Below are 24,323 nucleotides of genomic sequence, written 5' to 3'. Positions count from 1 at the left end.
TGTTGTTGTTTACACTCTGCAAGGCCTGTGGAAGTGAGTGACATCATAGCACTGTAGTTCTGAGGGTTCTAGATGGATGCAACAATCTCCTGTTGCTTCTATGAAGGCCATAATAGACGACATCACCAAACAGCTCCATAGTCACATACACAGCAAAGGAGAGATGTTGTTTACACCTAGTGATGTCAGTGGTATTGAGTGACATCACAGCACAGTGCTAAGGCTCCTGGGCCTGGACACAGCAGCGGCTGCAATATCTCAACGGAGAATACGTTTATATATATGTGTGTGTGTGCGCGTATATATATATATATATATATATATATATATATATATATATATATTTCTCCGCCGAAATCACTTTTAAACCCATTTCCACCTTTTTTTCCCTTCTCTTCCTCTTACTTTTTTTTCACGTTTTTTTACGTTTTTCTCCTTTTCGCCTCTTTTCTGGGCGTATTATTCTTCTTTTTCTTCTTTTTTTTCGTCTAATGCATACCCCATCAGTGCAGCAATGCTTATTCAATACCGCCAGCAGATGGAGACACTGGGGGATAATTTTCTAAGGATTTATACTGATTTTTCCTGTCTGAATTTGTCGCACAGAAAGTTGCAGGCCAAATATGTGTGACATTTCTGCGACTTTAGCTTCTAGAGCATTTTTACAACATTATACATAGGTGCTGAATACATAAAAAGCGACTGTTCAGCGACAGACAAGTCGCATCGGCTGAAAGTAGGCCAGAATGTCAGTCCATGTTGGAGCAGGTTTAGATACAGTCTAAAGTATAGATCTCAAAGTCTGTGCACAGAATTTAGCAAGGGCCTCGCACCTTCTGATGCATCAGGTAGGTGCACAATAGCATAGCCTAACCCTCTGTACTTTGGTCTATATTGATGCGGGACATAGACAGCCAGCTGATGACCAATCCATTAGTGCAATGGATGGCTGGAAGCATTTGTCTTTGCCTTTGCAATACCACAGAAGCAATGCATGGTCAATGTACAGCAATGACACACCTGTGTGAACAGCCAGGAGACCCCCCCCCCCCCCCCATGTTATGTTACATAGTTACATAGTTAGTACGGTCGAAAAAAGACATATGTCCATCAAGTTCAACCAGGGAATTAAGGGGTAGGGGTGTGGCGCGATATTGGGGAAGGGATGAGATTTTATATTTCTTCATAAGCATTAATCTTATTTTGTCAATTAGGAACATTCAGCACCCACCCGCTATCAAGGCAGCTGCCTATCATGTCATGCCCTACCTGCACAGGTGTGCTGGCTACTCAAATGATCCAATTAAGGAGGCCATTTAGTCAGCAGCAGCAGAAGTCCTGTGCCTGGACGCTCCAACAGCGGCCAGACACAAGCAGAAGCAGAAGCAGCAGCAGCACCACCTTTTGTTTTTTGGCTGCAGCAGCAGCAAGGCCCACAGGGCTGGCTAGCTGGCTAGCCAGCAAGCAGGTAGCAATGAAAGTAGGAATCTTTCTTTTTAACCCTGTAAGGGGGTGGTGCACTGTACCCGAAGATACTGCCATATCGGGTCAATGCATAGGGCGACGGAAGCAAGCTTCGAAATCGGCCCCCGTTCTCAAAAATCCATTTAATATATGGTCCCCAGATAGGGGACGTATCAGATATTAAACTGATAAGAACAGATACTACACTTGATCTTAGCCAAAAGGCCGAGAAGCGATAACCGTGAAAGAGGCAGGCCCAACAAGGTGCCCTTCATGGGCACTATCACTGCTTGCTGTCAGGGAGGCTGCCAGACAATTTTCCATGCACACTCTGGGCTGGGGGGCAGTCAACCACCAGTACACACAGCAGAACCTAAACCCATACCATTATTGCTAAGCAGCAAGACAGGGGCCCATTGCACTCCCACGGGGCCTTTTTAAATGCAATCCATAACCCGGATTTGCCAGGAACCCTTCTTACTCCTCCTACTTGCATGTGACACTGGGCTTAGGATCTGCATAGGAAACACACACACAAGCACACACCTACCTTTGTTGCCTGCAGATGCCTCCTTGGCTGTCCCCAAACGGTATCAAACCAACACCCACGGGAAGCTGTAAGCATAGAGGACATGCCTGCACCCCATTGGACTTACCTGTGTGGGTTAAACCCGGGTTATTTGACAACCTATGGCGGTGATGGTTCTGCTCAGGCAGAGCAGTGCTGATGCTCCTCATAAAGCTGTCGCTGCTGTGAAGGTTCTAGGTGACATCACAAATCCCTATGGTTACATACACAACAAAGCTGGGTTGTTGTTGTTTACACTCTGCAAGGCCTGTGGAAGTGAGTGACATCATAGCACTGTAGTTCTGAGGGTTCTAGATGGATGCAACAATCTCCTGTTGCTTCTATGAAGGCCATAATAGACGGCATCACCAAACAGCTCCATAGTCACATACACAGCAAAGGAGAGATGTTGTTTACACCTAGTGATGTCAGTGGTATTGAGTGACATCACAGCACAGTGCTAAGGCTCCTGGGCCTGGACACAGCAGCGGCTGCAATATCTCAACGGAGAATACGTTTATATATATGTGTGTGTGTGCGCGTATATATATATATATATATATATATATATATATATATATATATTTCTCCGCCGAAATCACTTTTAAACCCATTTCCACCTTTTTTTCCCTTCTCTTCCTCTTACTTTTTTTTTCACGTTTTTTTACGTTTTTCTCCTTTTCGCCTCTTTTCTGGGCGTATTATTCTTCTTTTTCTTCTTTTTTTTCGTCTAATGCATACCCCATCAGTGCAGCAATGCTTATTCAATACCGCCAGCAGATGGAGACACTGGGGGATAATTTTCTAAGGATTTATACTGATTTTTCCTGTCTGAATTTGTCGCACAGAAAGTTGCAGGCCAAATATGTGTGACATTTCTGCGACTTTAGCTTCTAGAGCATTTTTACAACATTATACATAGGTGCTGAATACATAAAAAGCGACTGTTCAGCGACAGACAAGTCGCATCGGCTGAAAGTAGGCCAGAATGTCAGTCCATGTTGGAGCAGGTTTAGATACAGTCTAAAGTATAGATCTCAAAGTCTGTGCACAGAATTTAGCAAGGGCCTCGCATCTTCTGATGCATCAGGTAGGTGCACAATAGCATATCCTAACCCTCTGTACTTTGGTCTATATTGATGCGGGACATAGACAGCCAGCTGATGACCAATCCATTAGTGCAATGGATGGCTGGAAGCATTTGTCTTTGCCTTTGCAATACCACAGAAGCAATGCATGGTCAATGTACAGCAATGACACACCTGTGTGAACAGCCAGGAGACCCCCCCCCCCCATGTTATGTTACATAGTTACATAGTTAGTACGGTCGAAAAAAGACATATGTCCATCAAGTTCAACCAGGGAATTAAGGGGTAGGGGTGTGGCGCGATATTGGGGAAGGGATGAGATTTTATATTTCTTCATAAGCATTAATCTTATTTTGTCAATTAGGAAGATTCAGCACCCACCCGCTATCAAGGCAGCTGCCTATCATGTCATGCCCTACCTGCACAGGTGTGCTGGCTACTCAAATGATCCAATTAAGGAGGCCATTTAGTCAGCAGCAGCAGAAGTCCTGTGCCTGGACGCTCCAACAGCGGCCAGACACAAGCAGAAGCAGAAGCAGCAGAAGCAGCAGCAGCACCACCTTTTGTTTTTTGGCTGCAGCAGCAGCAAGGCCCACAGGGCTGGCTAGCTGGCTAGCCAGCAAGCAGGTAGCAATGAAAGTAGGAATCTTTCTTTTTAACCCTGTAAGGGGGTGGTGCACTGTACCCGAAGATACTGCCATATCGGGTCAATGCATAGGGCGACGGAAGCAAGCTTCGAAATCGGCCCCCGTTCTCAAAAATCCATTTAATATATGGTCCCCAGATAGGGGACGTATCAGATATTAAACTGATAAGAACAGATACTACACTTGATCTTAGCCAAAAGGCCGAGAAGCGATAACCGTGAAAGGGGCGGGCCCAACAAGGTGCCCTTCATGGGCACTATCACTGCTTGCTGTCAGGGAGGCTGCCAGACAATTTTCCATGCACACTCTGGGCTGGGGGGCAGTCAACCACCAGTACACACAGCAGAACCTAAACCCATACCATTATTGCTAAGCAGCAAGACAGGGGCCCATTGCACTCCCACGGGGCCTTTTTAAATGCAATCCATAACCCGGATTTGCCAGGAACCCTTCTTACTCCTCCTACTTGCATGTGACACTGGGCTTAGGATCTGCATAGGAAACACACACACAAGCACACACCTACCTTTGTTGCCTGCAGATGCCTCCTTGGCTGTCCCCAAACGGTATCAAACCAACACCCACGGGAAGCTGTAAGCATAGAGGACATGCCTGCACCCCATTGGACTTACCTGTGTGGGTTAAACCCGGGTTATTTGACAACCTATGGCGGTGATGGTTCTGCTCAGGCAGAGCAGTGCTGATGCTCCTCATAAAGCTGTCGCTGCTGTGAAGGTTCTAGGTGACATCACAAATCCCTATGGTTACATACACAACAAAGCTGGGTTGTTGTTGTTTACACTCTGCAAGGCCTGTGGAAGTGAGTGAAATCATAGCACTGTAGTTCTGAGGGTTCTAGATGGATGCAACAATCTCCTGTTGCTTCTATGAAGGCCATAATAGACGGCATCACCAAACAGCTCCATAGTCACATACACAGCAAAGGAGAGATGTTGTTTACACCTAGTGATGTCAGTGGTATTGAGTGACATCACAGCACAGTGCTAAGGCTCCTGGGCCTGGACACAGCAGCGGCTGCAATATCTCAACGGAGAATACGTTTATATATATGTGTGTGTGTGCGCGTATATATATATATATATATATATATATATATATATATATATATTTCTCCGCCGAAATCACTTTTAAACCCATTTCCACCTTTTTTTCCCTTCTCTTCCTCTTACTTTTTTTTTCACGTTTTTTTACGTTTTTCTCCTTTTCGCCTCTTTTCTGGGCGTATTATTCTTCTTTTTCTTCTTTTTTTTCGTCTAATGCATACCCCATCAGTGCAGCAATGCTTATTCAATACCGCCAGCAGATGGAGACACTGGGGGATAATTTTCTAAGGATTTATACTGATTTTTCCTGTCTGAATTTGTCGCACAGAAAGTTGCAGGCCAAATATGTGTGACATTTCTGCGACTTTAGCTTCTAGAGCATTTTTACAACATTATACATAGGTGCTGAATACATAAAAAGCGACTGTTCAGCGACAGACAAGTCGCATCGGCTGAAAGTAGGCCAGAATGTCAGTCCATGTTGGAGCAGGTTTAGATACAGTCTAAAGTATAGATCTCAAAGTCTGTGCACAGAATTTAGCAAGGGCCTCGCACCTTCTGATGCATCAGGTAGGTGCACAATAGCATAGCCTAACCCTCTGTACTTTGGTCTATATTGATGCGGGACATAGACAGCCAGCTGATGACCAATCCATTAGTGCAATGGATGGCTGGAAGCATTTGTCTTTGCCTTTGCAATACCACAGAAGCAATGCATGGTCAATGTACAGCAATGACACACCTGTGTGAACAGCCAGGAGACCCCCCCCCCCCATGTTATGTTACATAGTTACATAGTTAGTACGGTCGAAAAAAGACATATGTCCATCAAGTTCAACCAGGGAATTAAGGGGTAGGGGTGTGGCGCGATATTGGGGAAGGGATGAGATTTTATATTTCTTCATAAGCATTAATCTTATTTTGTCAATTAGGAACATTCAGCACCCACCCGCTATCAAGGCAGCTGCCTATCATGTCATGCCCTACCTGCACAGGTGTGCTGGCTACTCAAATGATCCAATTAAGGAGGCCATTTAGTCAGCAGCAGCAGAAGTCCTGTGCCTGGACGCTCCAACAGCGGCCAGACACAAGCAGAAGCAGAAGCAGCAGAAGCAGCAGAAGCAGCAGCAGCACCACCTTTTGTTTTTTGGCTGCAGCAGCAGCAAGGCCCACAGGGCTGGCTAGCTGGCTAGCCAGCAAGCAGGTAGCAATGAAAGTAGGAATCTTTCTTTTTAACCCTGTAAGGGGGTGGTGCACTGTACCCGAAGATACTGCCATATCGGGTCAATGCATAGGGCGACGGAAGCAAGCTTCGAAATCGGCCCCCGTTCTCAAAAATCCATTTAATATATGGTCCCCAGATAGGGGACGTATCAGATATTAAACTGATAAGAACAGATACTACACTTGATCTTAGCCAAAAGGCCGAGAAGCGATAACCGTGAAAGGGGCGGGCCCAACAAGGTGCCCTTCATGGGCACTATCACTGCTTGCTGTCAAGGAGGCTGCCAGACAATTTTCCATGCACACTCTGGGCTGGGGGGCAGTCAACCACCAGTACACACAGCAGAACCTAAACCCATACCATTATTGCTAAGCAGCAAGACAGGGGCCCATTGCACTCCCACGGGGCCTTTTTAAATGCAATCCATAACCCGGATTTGCCAGGAACCCTTCTTACTCCTCCTACTTGCATGTGACACTGGGCTTAGGATCTGCATAGGAAACACACACACAAGCACACACCTACCTTTGTTGCCTGCAGATGCCTCCTTGGCTGTCCCCAAACGGTATCAAACCAACACCCACGGGAAGCTGTAAGCATAGAGGACATGCCTGCACCCCATTGGACTTACCTGTGTGGGTTAAACCCGGGTTATTTGACAACCTATGGCGGTGATGGTTCTGCTCAGGCAGAGCAGTGCTGATGCTCCTCATAAAGCTGTCGCTGCTGTGAAGGTTCTAGGTGACATCACAAATCCCTATGGTTACATACACAACAAAGCTGGGTTGTTGTTGTTTACACTCTGCAAGGCCTGTGGAAGTGAGTGACATCATAGCACTGTAGTTCTGAGGGTTCTAGATGGATGCAACAATCTCCTGTTGCTTCTATGAAGGCCATAATAGACGACATCACCAAACAGCTCCATAGTCACATACACAGCAAAGGAGAGATGTTGTTTACACCTAGTGATGTCAGTGGTATTGAGTGACATCACAGCACAGTGCTAAGGCTCCTGGGCCTGGACACAGCAGCGGCTGCAATATCTCAACGGAGAATACGTTTATATATATGTATGTGTGTGCGCGTATATATATATATATATATATATATATATATATATATATATTTCTCCGCCGAAATCACTTTTAAACCCATTTCCACCTTTTTTTCCCTTCTCTTCCTCTTACTTTTTTTTCACGTTTTTTTACGTTTTTCTCCTTTTCGCCTCTTTTCTGGGCGTATTATTCTTCTTTTTCTTCTTTTTTTTCGTCTAATGCATACCCCATCAGTGCAGCAATGCTTATTCAATACCGCCAGCAGATGGAGACACTGGGGGATAATTTTCTAAGGATTTATACTGATTTTTCCTGTCTGAATTTGTCGCACAGAAAGTTGCAGGCCAAATATGTGTGACATTTCTGCGACTTTAGCTTCTAGAGCATTTTTACAACATTATACATAGGTGCTGAATACATAAAAAGCGACTGTTCAGCGACAGACAAGTCGCATCGGCTGAAAGTAGGCCAGAATGTCAGTCCATGTTGGAGCAGGTTTAGATACAGTCTAAAGTATAGATCTCAAAGTCTGTGCACAGAATTTAGCAAGGGCCTCGCACCTTCTGATGCATCAGGTAGGTGCACAATAGCATAGCCTAACCCTCTGTACTTTGGTCTATATTGATGCGGGACATAGACAGCCAGCTGATGACCAATCCATTAGTGCAATGGATGGCTGGAAGCATTTGTCTTTGCCTTTGCAATACCACAGAAGCAATGCATGGTCAATGTACAGCAATGACACACCTGTGTGAACAGCCAGGAGACCCCCCCCCCCCCATGTTATGTTACATAGTTACATAGTTAGTACGGTCGAAAAAAGACATATGTCCATCAAGTTCAACCAGGGAATTAAGGGGTAGGTGTGTGGCGCGATATTGGGGAAGGGATGAGATTTTATATTTCTTCATAAGCATTAATCTTATTTTGTCAATTAGGAAGATTCAGCACCCACCCGCTATCAAGGCAGCTGCCTATCATGTCATGCCCTACCTGCACAGGTGTGCTGGCTACTCAAATGATCCAATTAAGGAGGCCATTTAGTCAGCAGCAGCAGAAGTCCTGTGCCTGGACGCTCCAACAGCGGCCAGACACAAGCAGAAGCAGCAGAAGCAGCAGCAGCACCACCTTTTGTTTTTTGGCTGCAGCAGCAGCAAGGCCCACAGGGCTGGCTAGCTGGCTAGCCAGCAAGCAGGTAGCAATGAAAGTAGGAATCTTTCTTTTTAACCCTGTAAGGGGGTGGTGCACTGTACCCGAAGATACTGCCATATCGGGTCAATGCATAGGGCGACGGAAGCAAGCTTCGAAATCGGCCCCCGTTCTCAAAAATCCATTTAATATATGGTCCCCAGATAGGGGACGTATCAGATATTAAACTGATAAGAACAGATACTACACTTGATCTTAGCCAAAAGGCCGAGAAGCGATAACCGTGAAAGGGGCGGGCCCAACAAGGTGCCCTTCATGGGCACTATCACTGCTTGCTGTCAGGGAGGCTGCCAGACAATTTTCCATGCACACTCTGGGCTGGGGGGCAGTCAACCACCAGTACACACAGCAGAACCTAAACCCATACCATTATTGCTAAGCAGCAAGACAGGGGCCCATTGCACTCCCACGGGGCCTTTTTAAATGCAATCCATAACCCGGATTTGCCAGGAACCCTTCTTACTCCTCCTACTTGCATGTGACACTGGGCTTAGGATCTGCATAGGAAACACACACACAAGCACACACCTACCTTTGTTGCCTGCAGATGCCTCCTTGGCTGTCCCCAAACGGTATCAAACCAACACCCACGGGAAGCTGTAAGCATAGAGGACATGCCTGCACCCCATTGGACTTACCTGTGTGGGTTAAACCCGGGTTATTTGACAACCTATGGCGGTGATGGTTCTGCTCAGGCAGAGCAGTGCTGATGCTCCTCATAAAGCTGTCGCTGCTGTGAAGGTTCTAGGTGACATCACAAATCCCTATGGTTACATACACAACAAAGCTGGGTTGTTGTTGTTTACACTCTGCAAGGCCTGTGGAAGTGAGTGACATCATAGCACTGTAGTTCTGAGGGTTCTAGATGGATGCAACAATCTCCTGTTGCTTCTATGAAGGCCATAATAGACGGCATCACCAAACAGCTCCATAGTCACATACACAGCAAAGGAGAGATGTTGTTTACACCTAGTGATGTCAGTGGTATTGAGTGACATCACAGCACAGTGCTAAGGCTCCTGGGCCTGGACACAGCAGCGGCTGCAATATCTCAACGGAGAATACGTTTATATATATGTGTGTGTGTGCGCGTATATATATATATATATATATATATATATATATATATATATATTTCTCCGCCGAAATCACTTTTAAACCCATTTCCACCTTTTTTTCCCTTCTCTTCCTCTTACTTTTTTTTTCACGTTTTTTTACGTTTTTCTCCTTTTCGCCTCTTTTCTGGGCGTATTATTCTTCTTTTTCTTCTTTTTTTTCGTCTAATGCATACCCCATCAGTGCAGCAATGCTTATTCAATACCGCCAGCAGATGGAGACACTGGGGGATAATTTTCTAAGGATTTATACTGATTTTTCCTGTCTGAATTTGTCGCACAGAAAGTTGCAGGCCAAATATGTGTGACATTTCTGCGACTTTAGCTTCTAGAGCATTTTTACAACATTATACATAGGTGCTGAATACATAAAAAGCGACTGTTCAGCGACAGACAAGTCGCATCGGCTGAAAGTAGGCCAGAATGTCAGTCCATGTTGGAGCAGGTTTAGATACAGTCTAAAGTATAGATCTCAAAGTCTGTGCACAGAATTTAGCAAGGGCCTCGCACCTTCTGATGCATCAGGTAGGTGCACAATAGCATAGCCTAACCCTCTGTACTTTGGTCTATATTGATGCGGGACATAGACAGCCAGCTGATGACCAATCCATTAGTGCAATGGATGGCTGGAAGCATTTGTCTTTGCCTTTGCAATACCACAGAAGCAATGCATGGTCAATGTACAGCAATGACACACCTGTGTGAACAGCCAGGAGACCCCCCCCCCCATGTTATGTTACATAGTTACATAGTTAGTACGGTCGAAAAAAGACATATGTCCATCAAGTTCAACCAGGGAATTAAGGGGTAGGGGTGTGGCGCGATATTGGGGAAGGGATGAGATTTTATATTTCTTCATAAGCATTAATCTTATTTTGTCAATTAGGAACATTCAGCACCCACCCGCTATCAAGGCAGCTGCCTATCATGTCATGCCCTACCTGCACAGGTGTGCTGGCTACTCAAATGATCCAATTAAGGAGGCCATTTAGTCAGCAGCAGCAGAAGTCCTGTGCCTGGACGCTCCAACAGCGGCCAGACACAAGCAGAAGCAGAAGCAGCAGAAGCAGCAGAAGCAGCAGCAGCACCACCTTTTGTTTTTTGGCTGCAGCAGCAGCAAGGCCCACAGGGCTGGCTAGCTGGCTAGCCAGCAAGCAGGTAGCAATGAAAGTAGGAATCTTTCTTTTTAACCCTGTAAGGGGGTGGTGCACTGTACCCGAAGATACTGCCATATCGGGTCAATGCATAGGGCGACGGAAGCAAGCTTCGAAATCGGCCCCCGTTCTCAAAAATCCATTTAATATATGGTCCCCAGATAGGGGACGTATCAGATATTAAACTGATAAGAACAGATACTTTTCTTTTATCTAAAGCCGAGGAACGTGCTTTCGATTCACCCAAAGTGCAAGAAAAAGTGCAAACGTGTTACACTAAAAAAAAACGTGCACAAAGGATGCGGTCTATCGCAAGCCCTTCTCCAATAGGAGAGAGGCCCCCCAACAAACCTTACCCTTCACCTCCGGACCAAAAGGTACCTGCGAGGTTCCAGGTTCGATGTCCCTTTTCGCCGAAGCTACTAGGGGACCACAAATGCTCCCGGCATCCCCCTTGGCGTTGGCCAAGGTATCTGCCCGCAGAGCCGATTACGGTAGGTACCCTGCCAAAGCAGGAGTACCCGGGGTGTTTGCAGGGAGGTGCGGAACCTAATGGCCACACACACCTCCCCTAGACCGCCAGGAGGGACACCCAGAAGGGCTACCGCATCCTGACAAATCCTGTGAACACACAACACGCAAAAAGTGACACAGTGAGACAAAAAAGAAATAAATAAGTGAATGTGTGCAGATATACTGCCCGGACATCCGGCCGGATCTATAAAAATTTCTCTGATCCTAGCCAGAAGGCCGGGAATCAAGAGGTGAGTGCCACAAGGTGAAGAGATTATGGTGCCCGTGCTTCAACTCAGTGAGCCTATTCTCCCAGTGAGTTTCGGCACCTCGGGGTCACCACTCCCCGAGGCACAAAAGTACCTCGGCTCTAGACCCTCTCAGCCTCATGGCGAGACCCGGAGGGAACAGGTCACATCGGGGCAGCCGTCGAGCTGATTCCTCAGAACCAGCCCCGGAAAGCCCTGGTACACCTGCATCCTCCATGCAGCACCCATCCCCACCAGCATGAAAACTGATAAGAACAGATACTACACTTGATCTTAGCCAAAAGGCCGAGAAGCGATAACCGTGAAAGGGGCGGGCCCAACAAGGTGCCCTTCATGGGCACTATCACTGCTTGCTGTCAGGGAGGCTGCCAGACAATTTTCCATGCACACTCTGGGCTGGGGGGCAGTCAACCACCAGTACACACAGCAGAACCTAAACCCATACCATTATTGCTAAGCAGCAAGACAGGGGCCCATTGCACTCCCACGGGGCCTTTTTAAATGCAATCCATAACCCGGATTTGCCAGGAACCCTTCTTACTCCTCCTACTTGCATGTGACACTGGGCTTAGGATCTGCATAGGAAACACACACACAAGCACACACCTACCTTTGTTGCCTGCAGATGCCTCCTTGGCTGTCCCCAAACGGTATCAAACCAACACCCACGGGAAGCTGTAAGCATAGAGGACATGCCTGCACCCCATTGGACTTACCTGTGTGGGTTAAACCCGGGTTATTTGACAACCTATGGCGGTGATGGTTCTGCTCAGGCAGAGCAGTGCTGATGCTCCTCATAAAGCTGTCGCTGCTGTGAAGGTTCTAGGTGACATCACAAATCCCTATGGTTACATACACAACAAAGCTGGGTTGTTGTTGTTTACACTCTGCAAGGCCTGTGGAAGTGAGTGACATCATAGCACTGTAGTTCTGAGGGTTCTAGATGGATGCAACAATCTCCTGTTGCTTCTATGAAGGCCATAATAGACGACATCACCAAACAGCTCCATAGTCACATACACAGCAAAGGAGAGATGTTGTTTACACCTAGTGATGTCAGTGGTATTGAGTGACATCACAGCACAGTGCTAAGGCTCCTGGGCCTGGACACAGCAGCGGCTGCAATATCTCAACGGAGAATACGTTTATATATATGTGTGTGTGTGCGCGTATATATATATATATATATATATATATATATATATATATTTCTCCGCCGAAATCACTTTTAAACCCATTTCCACCTTTTTTTCCCTTCTCTTCCTCTTACTTTTTTTTCACGTTTTTTTACGTTTTTCTCCTTTTCGCCTCTTTTCTGGGCGTATTATTCTTCTTTTTCTTCTTTTTTTTCGTCTAATGCATACCCCATCAGTGCAGCAATGCTTATTCAATACCGCCAGCAGATGGAGACACTGGGGGATAATTTTCTAAGGATTTATACTGATTTTTCCTGTCTGAATTTGTCGCACAGAAAGTTGCAGGCCAAATATGTGTGACATTTCTGCGACTTTAGCTTCTAGAGCATTTTTACAACATTATACATAGGTGCTGAATACATAAAAAGCGACTGTTCAGCGACAGACAAGTCGCATCGGCTGAAAGTAGGCCAGAATGTCAGTCCATGTTGGAGCAGGTTTAGATACAGTCTAAAGTATAGATCTCAAAGTCTGTGCACAGAATTTAGCAAGGGCCTCGCACCTTCTGATGCATCAGGTAGGTGCACAATAGCATAGCCTAACCCTCTGTACTTTGGTCTATATTGATGCGGGACATAGACAGCCAGCTGATGACCAATCCATTAGTGCAATGGATGGCTGGAAGCATTTGTCTTTGCCTTTGCAATACCACAGAAGCAATGCATGGTCAATGTACAGCAATGACACACCTGTGTGAACAGCCAGGAGACCCCCCCCCCCCCCCATGTTATGTTACATAGTTACATAGTTAGTACGGTCGAAAAAAGACATATGTCCATCAAGTTCAACCAGGGAATTAAGGGGTAGGTGTGTGGCGCGATATTGGGGAAGGGATGAGATTTTATATTTCTTCATAAGCATTAATCTTATTTTGTCAATTAGGAAGATTCAGCACCCACCCGCTATCAAGGCAGCTGCCTATCATGTCATGCCCTACCTGCACAGGTGTGCTGGCTACTCAAATGATCCAATTAAGGAGGCCATTTAGTCAGCAGCAGCAGAAGTCCTGTGCCTGGACGCTCCAACAGCGGCCAGACACAAGCAGAAGCAGCAGAAGCAGCAGCAGCACCACCTTTTGTTTTTTGGCTGCAGCAGCAGCAAGGCCCACAGGGCTGGCTAGCTGGCTAGCCAGCAAGCAGGTAGCAATGAAAGTAGGAATCTTTCTTTTTAACCCTGTAAGGGGGTGGTGCACTGTACCCGAAGATACTGCCATATCGGGTCAATGCATAGGGCGACGGAAGCAAGCTTCGAAATCGGCCCCCGTTCTCAAAAATCCATTTAATATATGGTCCCCAGATAGGGGACGTATCAGATATTAAACTGATAAGAACAGATACTACACTTGATCTTAGCCAAAAGGCCGAGAAGCGATAACCGTGAAAGGGGCGGGCCCAACAAGGTGCCCTTCATGGGCACTATCACTGCTTGCTGTCAGGGAGGCTGCCAGACAATTTTCCATGCACACTCTGGGCTGGGGGGCAGTCAACCACCAGTACACACAGCAGAACCTAAACCCATACCATTATTGCTAAGCAGCAAGACAGGGGCCCATTGCACTCCCACGGGGCCTTTTTAAATGCAATCCATAACCCGGATTTGCCAGGAACCCTTCTTACTCCTCCTACTTGCATGTGACACTGGGCTTAGGATCTGCATAGGAAACACACACACAAGCACACACCTTCCTTTGTTGCCTGCAGATGCCTCCTTGGCTGTCCCCAAACGGTATCAAACCAACACCCACGGGAAGCTGTAAGCATAGAGGACATGCCTGCACCCCATTGGACTTACCTGTGTGGGTTAAACCCGGGTTATTTGACAACCTATGGCGGTGATGGTTCTGCTCAGGCAGAGCAGTGCTGATGCTCCTCATAAAGCTGTCGCTGCTGTGAAGGTTCTAGGTGACATCACAAATCCCTATGGTTACATACACAACAAAGCTGGGTTGTTGTTGTTTACACTCTGCAAGGCCTGTGGAAGTGAGTGACATCATAGCACTGTAGTTCTGAGGGTTCTAGATGGATGCAACAATCTCCTGTTGCTTCTATGAAGGCCATAATAGACGACATCACCAAACAGCTCCATAGTCACATACACAGCAAAGGAGAGATGTTGTTTACACCTAGTGATGTCAGTGGTATTGAGTGACATCACAGCACAGTGCTAAGGCTCCTGGGCCTGGACACAGCAGCGGCTGCAATATCTCAACGGAGAATACGTTTATATATATGTGTGTGTGTGCGCGTATATATATATATATATATATATATATATATATATATATATATTTCTCCGCCGAAATCACTTTTAAACCCATTTCCACCTTTTTTTCCCTTCTCTTCCTCTTACTTTTTTTTCACGTTTTTTTACGTTTTTCTCCTTTTCGCCTCTTTTCTGGGCGTATTATTCTTCTTTTTCTTCTTTTTTTCCGTCTAATGCATACCCCATCAGTGCAGCAATGCTTATTCAATACCGCCAGCAGATGGAGACACTGGGGGATAATTTTCTAAGGATTTATACTGATTTTTCCTGTCTGAATTTGTCGCACAGAAAGTTGCAGGCCAAATATGTGTGACATTTCTGCGACTTTAGCTTCTAGAGCATTTTTACAACATTATACATAGGTGCTGAATACATAAAAAGCGACTGTTCAGCGACAGACAAGTCGCATCGGCTGAAAGTAGGCCAGAATGTCAGTCCATGTTGGAGCAGGTTTAGATACAGTCTAAAGTATAGATCTCAAAGTCTGTGCACAGAATTTAGCAAGGGCCTCGCACCTTCTGATGCATCAGGTAGGTGCACAATAGCATAGCCTAACCCTCTGTACTTTGGTCTATATTGATGCGGGACATAGACAGCCAGCTGATGACCAATCCATTAGTGCAATGGATGGCTGGAAGCATTTGTCTTTGCCTTTGCAATACCACAGAAGCAATGCATGGTCAATGTACAGCAATGACACACCTGTGTGAACAGCCAGGAGACCCCCCCCCCCCCCCCCCCATGTTATGTTACATAGTTACATAGTTAGTACGGTCGAAAAAAGACATATGTCCATCAAGTTCAACCAGGGAATTAAGGGGTAGGGGTGTGGCGCGATATTGAGGAAGGGATGAGATTTTATATTTCTTCATAAGCATTAATCTTATTTTGTCAATTAGGAACATTCAGCACCCACCCGCTATCAAGGCAGCTGCCTATCATGTCATGCCCTACCTGCACAGGTGTGCTGGCTACTCAAATGATCCAATTAAGGAGGCCATTTAGTCAGCAGCAGCAGAAGTCCTGTGCCTGGACGCTCCAACAGCGGCCAGACACAAGCAGAAGCAGAAGCAGCAGAAGCAGCAGCAGCACCACCTTTTGTTTTTTGGCTGCAGCAGCAGCAAGGCCCACAGGGCTGGCTAGCTGGCTAGCCAGCAAGCAGGTAGCAATGAAAGTAGGAATCTTTCTTTTTAACCCTGTAAGGGGGTGGTGCACTGTACCCGAAGATACTGCCATATCGGGTCAATGCATAGGGCGACGGAAGCAAGCTTCGAAATCGGCCCCCGTTCTCAAAAATCCATTTAATATATGGTCCCCAGATAGGGGACGTATCAGATATTAAACTGATAAGAACAGATACTTTTTCTTTTATCTAAAGCCGAGGAACGTGCTTTCGATTCACCCAAAGTGCAAGAAAAAGTGCAAACGTGTTACACTAAAAAAACGTGCACAAAGGATGCGGTCTATCGCAAGCCCTTCTCCGATAGGAGAGAGGCCCCCCAACAAACCTTACCCTTCGCCTCCGGACCAAAAGGTACCTGCGAGGTTCCAGGTTCGATGTCCCTTTTCGCCGAAGCTACTAGGGGACCACAAATGCTCCCGGCATCCCCCTTGGCGTTAGCCAAGGTATCTGCCCGCAGAGCCGATTACGGTAGGTACCCTGCCAAAGCAGGAGTACCCGGGGTGTTTGCAGGGAGGTGCGGAACCTAATGGCCACACACACCTCCCCTAGACCGCCAGGAGGGACACCCAGAAGGGCTACCGCATCCTGACCAATCCTGTGAACACACAACACGCAAAAAGTGACACAGTGAGACAAAAAAGAAATAAATAAGTGAATGTGTGCAGATATACTGCCCGGACATCCGGCCGGATCTATAAAAATTTCTCTGATCCTAGCCAGAAGGCCGGGAATCAAGAGGTGAGTGCCACAAGGTGAAGAGATTATGGTGCCCGTGCTTCAACTCAGTGAGCCTATCCTCCCAGTGAGTTTCGGCACCTCGGGGTCACCACTCCCCGAGGCACAAAAGTACCTCGGCTCTAGACCCTCTCAGCCTCATGGCGAGACCCGGAGGGAACAGGTCACATCGGGGCAGCCGTCGAGCTGATTCCTCAGAACCAGCCCCGGAAAGCCCTGGTACACCTGCATCCTCCATGCAGCACCCATCCCCACCAGCCCCATACCGGCGTTACTGTCCACCGGCATGAAAAACTGATAAGAACAGATACTACACTTGATCTTAGCCAAAAGGCCGAGAAGCGATAACCGTGAAAGGGGCGGGCCCAACAAGGTGCCCTTCATGGGCACTATCACTGCTTGCTGTCAGGGAGGCTGCCAGACAATTTTCCATGCACACTCTGGGCTGGGGGGCAGTCAACCACCAGTACACACAGCAGAACCTAAACCCATACCATTATTGCTAAGCAGCAAGACAGGGGCCCATTGCACTCCCACGGGGCCTTTTTAAATGCAATCCATAACCCGGATTTGCCAGGAACCCTTCTTACTCCTCCTACTTGCATGTGACACTGGGCTTAGGATCTGCATAGGAAACACACACACAAGCACACACCTACCTTTGTTGCCTGCAGATGCCTCCTTGGCTGTCCCCAAACGGTATCAAACCAACACCCACGGGAAGCTGTAAGCATAGAGGACATGCCTGCACCCCATTGGACTTACCTGTGTGGGTTAAACCCGGGTTATTTGACAACCTATGGCGGTGATGGTTCTGCTCAGGCAGAGCAGTGCTGATGCTCCTCATAAAGCTGTCGCTGCTGTGAAGGTTCTAGGTGACATCACAAATCCCTATGGTTACATACACAACAAAGCTGGGTTGTTGTTGTTTACACTCTGCAAGGCCTGTGGAAGTGAGTGACATCATAGCACTGTAGTTCTGAGGGTTCTAGATGGATGCAACAATCTCCTGTTGCTTCTATGAAGGCCATAATAGACGACATCACCAAACAGCTCCATAGTCACATACACAGCAAAGGAGAGATGTTGTTTACACCTAGTGATGTCAGTGGTATTGAGTGACATCACAGCACAGTGCTAAGGCTCCTGGGCCTGGACACAGCAGCGGCTGCAATATCTCAACGGAGAATACGTTTATTTTATATATATGTGTGTGTGTGCGCGTATATATATATATATATATATATATATATATATATATATATCTCCGCCGAAATCACTTTTAAACCCATTTCCACCTTTTTTTCCCTTCTCTTCCTCTTACTTTTTTTTCACGTTTTTTTTACGTTTTTCTCCTTTTCGCCTCTTTTCTGGGCGTATTATTCTTCTTTTTCTTCTTTTTTTTCCTCTAATGCATACCCCATCAGTGCAGCAATGCTTATTCAATACCGCCAGCAGATGGAGACACTGGGGGATAATTTTCTAAGGATTTATACTGATTTTTCCTGTCTGAATTTGTCGCACAGAAAGTTGCAGGCCAAATATGTGTGACATTTCTGCGACTTTAGCTTCTAGAGCATTTTTACAACATTATACATAGGTGCTGAATACATAAAAAGCGACTGTTCAGCGACAGACAAGTCGCATCGGCTGAAAGTAGGCCAGAATGTCAGTCCATGTTGGAGCAGGTTTAGATACAGTCTAAAGTATAGATCTCAAAGTCTGTGCACAGAATTTAGCAAGGGCCTCGCACCTTCTGATGCATCAGGTAGGTGCACAATAGCATAGCCTAACCCTCTGTACTTTGGTCTATATTGATGCGGGACATAGACAGCCAGCTGATGACCAATCCATTAGTGCAATGGATGGCTGGAAGCATTTGTCTTTGCCTTTGCAATACCACAGAAGCAATGCATGGTCAATGTACAGCAATGACACACCTGTGTGAACAGCCAGGAGACCCCCCCCCCCCCCCATGTTATGTTACATAGTTACATAGTTAGTACGGTCGAAAAAAGACATATGTCCATCAAGTTCAACCAGGGAATTAAGGGGTAGGGGTGTGGCGCGATATTGGGGAAGGGATGAGATTTTATATTTCTTCATAAGCATTAATCTTATTTTGTCAATTAGGAACATTCAGCACCCACCCGCTATCAAGGCAGCTGCCTATCATGTCATGCCCTACCTGCACAGGTGTGCTGGCTACTCAAATGATCCAATTAAGGAGGCCATTTAGTCAGCAGCAGCAGAAGTCCTGTGCCTGGACGCTCCAACAGCGGCCAGACACAAGCAGAAGCAGAAGCAGCAGAAGCAGCAGCAGCACCACCTTTTGTTTTTTGGCTGCAGCAGCAGCAAGGCCCACAGGGCTGGCTAGCTGGCTAGCCAGCAAGCAGGTAGCAATGAAAGTAGGAATCTTTCTTTTTAACCCTGTAAGGGGGTGGTGCACTGTACCCGAAGATACTGCCATATCGGGTCAATGCATAGGGCGACGGAAGCAAGCTTCGAAATCGGCCCCCGTTCTCAAAAATCCATTTAATATATGGTCCCCAGATAGGGGACGTATCAGATATTAAACTGATAAGAACAGATACTACACTTGATCTTAGCCAAAAGGCCGAGAAGCGATAACCGTGAAAGGGGCGGGCCCAACAAGGTGCCCTTCATGGGCACTATCACTGCTTGCTGTCAGGGAGGCTGCCAGACAATTTTCCATGCACACTCTGGACTGGGGGGCAGTCAACCACCAGTACACACAGCAGAACCTAAACCCATACCATTATTGCTAAGCAGCAAGACAGGGGCCCATTGCACTCCCACGGGGCCTTTTTAAATGCAATCCATAACCCGGATTTGCCAGGAACCCTTCTTACTCCTCCTACTTGCATGTGACACTGGGCTTAGGATCTGCATAGGAAACACACACACAAGCACACACCTACCTTTGTTGCCTGCAGATGCCTCCTTGGCTGTCCCCAAACGGTATCAAACCAACACCCACGGGAAGCTGTAAGCATAGAGGACATGCCTGCACCCCATTGGACTTACCTGTGTGGGTTAAACCCGGGTTATTTGACAACCTATGGCGGTGATGGTTCTGCTCAGGCAGAGCAGTGCTGATGCTCCTCATAAAGCTGTCGCTGCTGTGAAGGTTCTAGGTGACATCACAAATCCCTATGGTTACATACACAACAAAGCTGGGTTGTTGTTGTTTACACTCTGCAAGGCCTGTGGAAGTGAGTGACATCATAGCACTGTAGTTCTGAGGGTTCTAGATGGATGCAACAATCTCCTGTTGCTTCTATGAAGGCCATAATAGACGACATCACCAAACAGCTCCATAGTCACATACACAGCAAAGGAGAGATGTTGTTTACACCTAGTGATGTCAGTGGTATTGAGTGACATCACAGCACAGTGCTAAGGCTCCTGGGCCTGGACACAGCAGCGGCTGCAATATCTCAACGGAGAATACGTTTATATATATGTGTGTGTGTGCGCGTATATATATATATATATATATATATATATATATATATATATATATATTTCTCCGCCGAAATCACTTTTAAACCCATTTCCACCTTTTTTTCCCTTCTCTTCCTCTTACTTTTTTTTCACGTTTTTTTACGTTTTTCTCCTTTTCGCCTCTTTTCTGGGCGTATTATTCTTCTTTTTCTTCTTTTTTTTCGTCTAATGCATACCCCATCAGTGCAGCAATGCTTATTCAATACCGCCAGCAGATGGAGACACTGGGGGATAATTTTCTAAGGATTTATACTGATTTTTCCTGTCTGAATTTGTCGCACAGAAAGTTGCAGGCCAAATATGTGTGACATTTCTGCGACTTTAGCTTCTAGAGCATTTTTACAACATTATACATAGGTGCTGAATACATAAAAAGCGACTGTTCAGCGACAGACAAGTCGCATCGGCTGAAAGTAGGCCAGAATGTCAGTCCATGTTGGAGCAGGTTTAGATACAGTCTAAAGTATAGATCTCAAAGTCTGTGCACAGAATTTAGCAAGGGCCTCGCACCTTCTGATGCATCAGGTAGGTGCACAATAGCATAGCCTAACCCTCTGTACTTTGGTCTATATTGATGCGGGACATAGACAGCCAGCTGATGACCAATCCATTAGTGCAATGGATGGCTGGAAGCATTTGTCTTTGCCTTTGCAATACCACAGAAGCAATGCATGGTCAATGTACAGCAATGACACACCTGTGTGAACAGCCAGGAGACCCCCCCCCCCCCCCCCATGTTATGTTACATAGTTACATAGTTAGTACGGTCGAAAAAAGACATATGTCCATCAAGTTCAACCAGGGAATTAAGGGGTAGGGGTGTGGCGCGATATTGGGGAAGGGATGAGATTTTATATTTCTTCATAAGCATTAATCTTATTTTGTCAATTAGGAACATTCAGCACCCACCCGCTATCAAGGCAGCTGCCTATCATGTCATGCCCTACCTGCACAGGTGTGCTGGCTACTCAAATGATCCAATTAAGGAGGCCATTTAGTCAGCAGCAGCAGAAGTCCTGTGCCTGGACGCTCCAACAGCGGCCAGACACAAGCAGAAGCAGAAGCAGCAGAAGCAGCAGCAGCACCACCTTTTGTTTTTTGGCTGCAGCAGCAGCAAGGCCCACAGGGCTGGCTAGCTGGCTAGCCAGCAAGCAGGTAGCAATGAAAGTAGGAATCTTTCTTTTTAACCCTGTAAGGGGGTGGTGCACTGTACCCGAAGATACTGCCATATCGGGTCAATGCATAGGGCGACGGAAGCAAGCTTCGAAATCGGCCCCCGTTCTCAAAAATCCATTTAATATATGGTCCCCAGATAGGGGACGTATCAGATATTAAACTGATAAGAACAGATACTACACTTGATCTTAGCCAAAAGGCCGAGAAGCGATAACCGTGAAAGGGGCGGGCCCAACAAGGTGCCCTTCATGGGCACTATCACTGCTTGCTGTCAGGGAGGCTGCCAGACAATTTTCCATGCACACTCTGGGCTGGGGGGCAGTCAACCACCAGTACACACAGCAGAACCTAAACCCATACCATTATTGCTAAGCAGCAAGACAGGGGCCCATTGCACTCCCACGGGGCCTTTTTAAATGCAATCCATAACCCGGATTTGCCAGGAACCCTTCTTACTCCTCCTACTTGCATGTGACACTGGGCTTAGGATCTGCATAGGAAACACACACACAAGCACACACCTACCTTTGTTGCCTGCAGATGCCTCCTTGGCTGTCCCCAAACGGTATCAAACCAACACCCACGGGAAGCTGTAAGCATAGAGGACATGCCTGCACCCCATTGGACTTACCTGTGTGGGTTAAACCCGGGTTATTTGACAACCTATGGCGGTGATGGTTCTGCTCAGGCAGAGCAGTGCTGATGCTCCTCATAAAGCTGTCGCTGCTGTGAAGGTTCTAGGTGACATCACAAATCCCTATGGTTACATACACAACAAAGCTGGGTTGTTGTTGTTTACACTCTGCAAGGCCTGTGGAAGTGAGTGACATCATAGCACTGTAGTTCTGAGGGTTCTAGATGGATGCAACAATCTCCTGTTGCTTCTATGAAGGCCATAATAGACGACATCACCAAACAGCTCCATAGTCACATACACAGCAAAGGAGAGATGTTGTTTACACCTAGTGATGTCAGTGGTATTGAGTGACATCACAGCACAGTGCTAAGGCTCCTGGGCCTGGACACAGCAGCGGCTGCAATATCTCAACGGAGAATACGTTTATATATATGTGTGTGTGTGCGCGTATATATATATATATATATATATATATATATATATATTTTTTTTTTTCCGCCGAAATCACTTTTAAACCCATTTCCACCTTTTTTTCCCTTCTCTTCCTCTTACTTTTTTTTCACGTTTTTTTACGTTTTTCTCCTTTTCGCCTCTTTTCTGGGCGTATTATTCTTCTTTTTCTTCTTTTTTTTCGTCTAATGCATACCCCATCAGTGCAGCAATGCTTATTCAATACCGCCAGCAGATGGAGACACTGGGGGATAATTTTCTAAGGATTTATACTGATTTTTCCTGTCTGAATTTGTCGCACAGAAAGTTGCAGGCCAAATATGTGTGACATTTCTGCGACTTTAGCTTCTAGAGCATTTTTACAACATTATACATAGGTGCTGAATACATAAAAAGCGACTGTTCAGCGACAGACAAGTCGCATCGGCTGAAAGTAGGCCAGAATGTCAGTCCATGTTGGAGCAGGTTTAGATACAGTCTAAAGTATAGATCTCAAAGTCTGTGCACAGAATTTAGCAAGGGCCTCGCACCTTCTGATGCATCAGGTAGGTGCACAATAGCATAGCCTAACCCTCTGTACTTTGGTCTATATTGATGCGGGACATAGACAGCCAGCTGATGACCAATCCATTAGTGCAATGGATGGCTGGAAGCATTTGTCTTTGCCTTTGCAATACCACAGAAGCAATGCATGGTCAATGTACAGCAATGACACACCTGTGTGAACAGCCAGGAGACCCCCCCCCCCCCCCCCATGTTATGTTACATAGTTACATAGTTAGTACGGTCGAAAAAAGACATATGTCCATCAAGTTCAACCAGGGAATTAAGGGGTAGGGGTGTGGCGCGATATTGGGGAAGGGATGAGATTTTATATTTCTTCATAAGCATTAATCTTATTTTGTCAATTAGGAACATTCAGCACCCACCCGCTATCAAGGCAGCTGCCTATCATGTCATGCCCTACCTGCACAGGTGTGCTGGCTACTCAAATGATCCAATTAAGGAGGCCATTTAGTCAGCAGCAGCAGAAGTCCTGTGCCTGGACGCTCCAACAGCGGCCAGACACAAGCAGAAGCAGAAGCAGCAGAAGCAGCAGCAGCACCACCTTTTGTTTTTTGGCTGCAGCAGCAGCAAGGCCCACAGGGCTGGCTAGCTGGCTAGCCAGCAAGCAGGTAGCAATGAAAGTAGGAATCTTTCTTTTTAACCCTGTAAGGGGGTGGTGCACTGTACCCGAAGATACTGCCATATCGGGTCAATGCATAGGGCGACGGAAGCAAGCTTCGAAATCGGCCCCCGTTCTCAAAAATCCATTTAATATATGGTCCCCAGATAGGGGACGTATCAGATATTAAACTGATAAGAACAGATACTACACTTGATCTTAGCCAAAAGGCCGAGAAGCGATAACCGTGAAAGGGGCGGGCCCAACAAGGTGCCCTTCATGGGCACTATCACTGCTTGCTGTCAGGGAGGCTGCCAGACAATTTTCCATGCACACTCTGGGCTGGGGGGCAGTCAACCACCAGTACACACAGCAGAACCTAAACCCATACCATTATTGCTAAGCAGCAAGACAGGGGCCCATTGCACTCCCACGGGGCCTTTTTAAATGCAATCCATAACCCGGATTTGCCAGGAACCCTTCTTACTCCTCCTACTTGCATGTGACACTGGGCTTAGGATCTGCATAGGAAACACACACACAAGCATACACCTACCTTTGTTGCCTGCAGATGCCTCCTTGGCTGTCCCCAAACGGTATCAAACCAACACCCACGGGAA

At 46.6% G+C, this 24,323-nt stretch overlaps 11 non-coding genes and 1 pseudogene across 11 annotated transcripts; all 12 read right to left on the bottom strand.

Annotated features, from left to right (window-relative positions):
- Window positions 1-1,510: 1,510 nt before the first annotated feature.
- Window positions 1,511-1,701, bottom strand: LOC130339307 (U2 spliceosomal RNA). The gene has a single exon (XR_008879698.1). It is a non-coding gene; the product is annotated as a U2 spliceosomal RNA (small nuclear RNA).
- A 2,088-nt stretch (window positions 1,702-3,789) lies between these two features.
- LOC130339306 (U2 spliceosomal RNA) lies at window positions 3,790-3,980 on the bottom strand. The gene has a single exon (XR_008879697.1). It is a non-coding gene; the product is annotated as a U2 spliceosomal RNA (small nuclear RNA).
- Window positions 3,981-6,077: 2,097 nt separating this feature from the next.
- On the bottom strand, window positions 6,078-6,268 carry LOC130339305 (U2 spliceosomal RNA). Its single transcript, XR_008879696.1, has one exon. It is a non-coding gene; the product is annotated as a U2 spliceosomal RNA (small nuclear RNA).
- A 2,080-nt stretch (window positions 6,269-8,348) lies between these two features.
- Window positions 8,349-8,539, bottom strand: LOC130339303 (U2 spliceosomal RNA). The gene has a single exon (XR_008879694.1). It is a non-coding gene; the product is annotated as a U2 spliceosomal RNA (small nuclear RNA).
- Window positions 8,540-10,635: 2,096 nt separating this feature from the next.
- LOC130339276 (U2 spliceosomal RNA) lies at window positions 10,636-10,820 on the bottom strand. The gene has a single exon (XR_008879679.1). It is a non-coding gene; the product is annotated as a U2 spliceosomal RNA (small nuclear RNA).
- Window positions 10,821-11,508: 688 nt separating this feature from the next.
- Window positions 11,509-11,668, bottom strand: LOC130339289 (U2 spliceosomal RNA; annotated as a pseudogene).
- Window positions 11,669-13,748: 2,080 nt separating this feature from the next.
- Window positions 13,749-13,939, bottom strand: LOC130339302 (U2 spliceosomal RNA). The gene has a single exon (XR_008879693.1). It is a non-coding gene; the product is annotated as a U2 spliceosomal RNA (small nuclear RNA).
- Window positions 13,940-16,033: 2,094 nt separating this feature from the next.
- Window positions 16,034-16,219, bottom strand: LOC130339277 (U2 spliceosomal RNA). The gene has a single exon (XR_008879680.1). It is a non-coding gene; the product is annotated as a U2 spliceosomal RNA (small nuclear RNA).
- A 686-nt stretch (window positions 16,220-16,905) lies between these two features.
- On the bottom strand, window positions 16,906-17,093 carry LOC130339293 (U2 spliceosomal RNA). Its single transcript, XR_008879688.1, has one exon. It is a non-coding gene; the product is annotated as a U2 spliceosomal RNA (small nuclear RNA).
- A 2,092-nt stretch (window positions 17,094-19,185) lies between these two features.
- LOC130339301 (U2 spliceosomal RNA) lies at window positions 19,186-19,376 on the bottom strand. The gene has a single exon (XR_008879692.1). It is a non-coding gene; the product is annotated as a U2 spliceosomal RNA (small nuclear RNA).
- A 2,096-nt stretch (window positions 19,377-21,472) lies between these two features.
- Window positions 21,473-21,663, bottom strand: LOC130339300 (U2 spliceosomal RNA). The gene has a single exon (XR_008879691.1). It is a non-coding gene; the product is annotated as a U2 spliceosomal RNA (small nuclear RNA).
- A 2,092-nt stretch (window positions 21,664-23,755) lies between these two features.
- On the bottom strand, window positions 23,756-23,946 carry LOC130339299 (U2 spliceosomal RNA). The gene has a single exon (XR_008879690.1). It is a non-coding gene; the product is annotated as a U2 spliceosomal RNA (small nuclear RNA).
- Window positions 23,947-24,323: the final 377 nt, after the last annotated feature.

Source organism: Hyla sarda, unplaced genomic scaffold, assembly GCF_029499605.1.
Source record: "Hyla sarda isolate aHylSar1 unplaced genomic scaffold, aHylSar1.hap1 scaffold_540, whole genome shotgun sequence".
In the NCBI taxonomy this organism is placed as follows: Eukaryota; Metazoa; Chordata; class Amphibia; order Anura; family Hylidae; genus Hyla; species Hyla sarda.
Note: the sequence above shows the minus strand (reverse complement) of the source record. Positions and strands in the feature narration are given on the sequence as shown.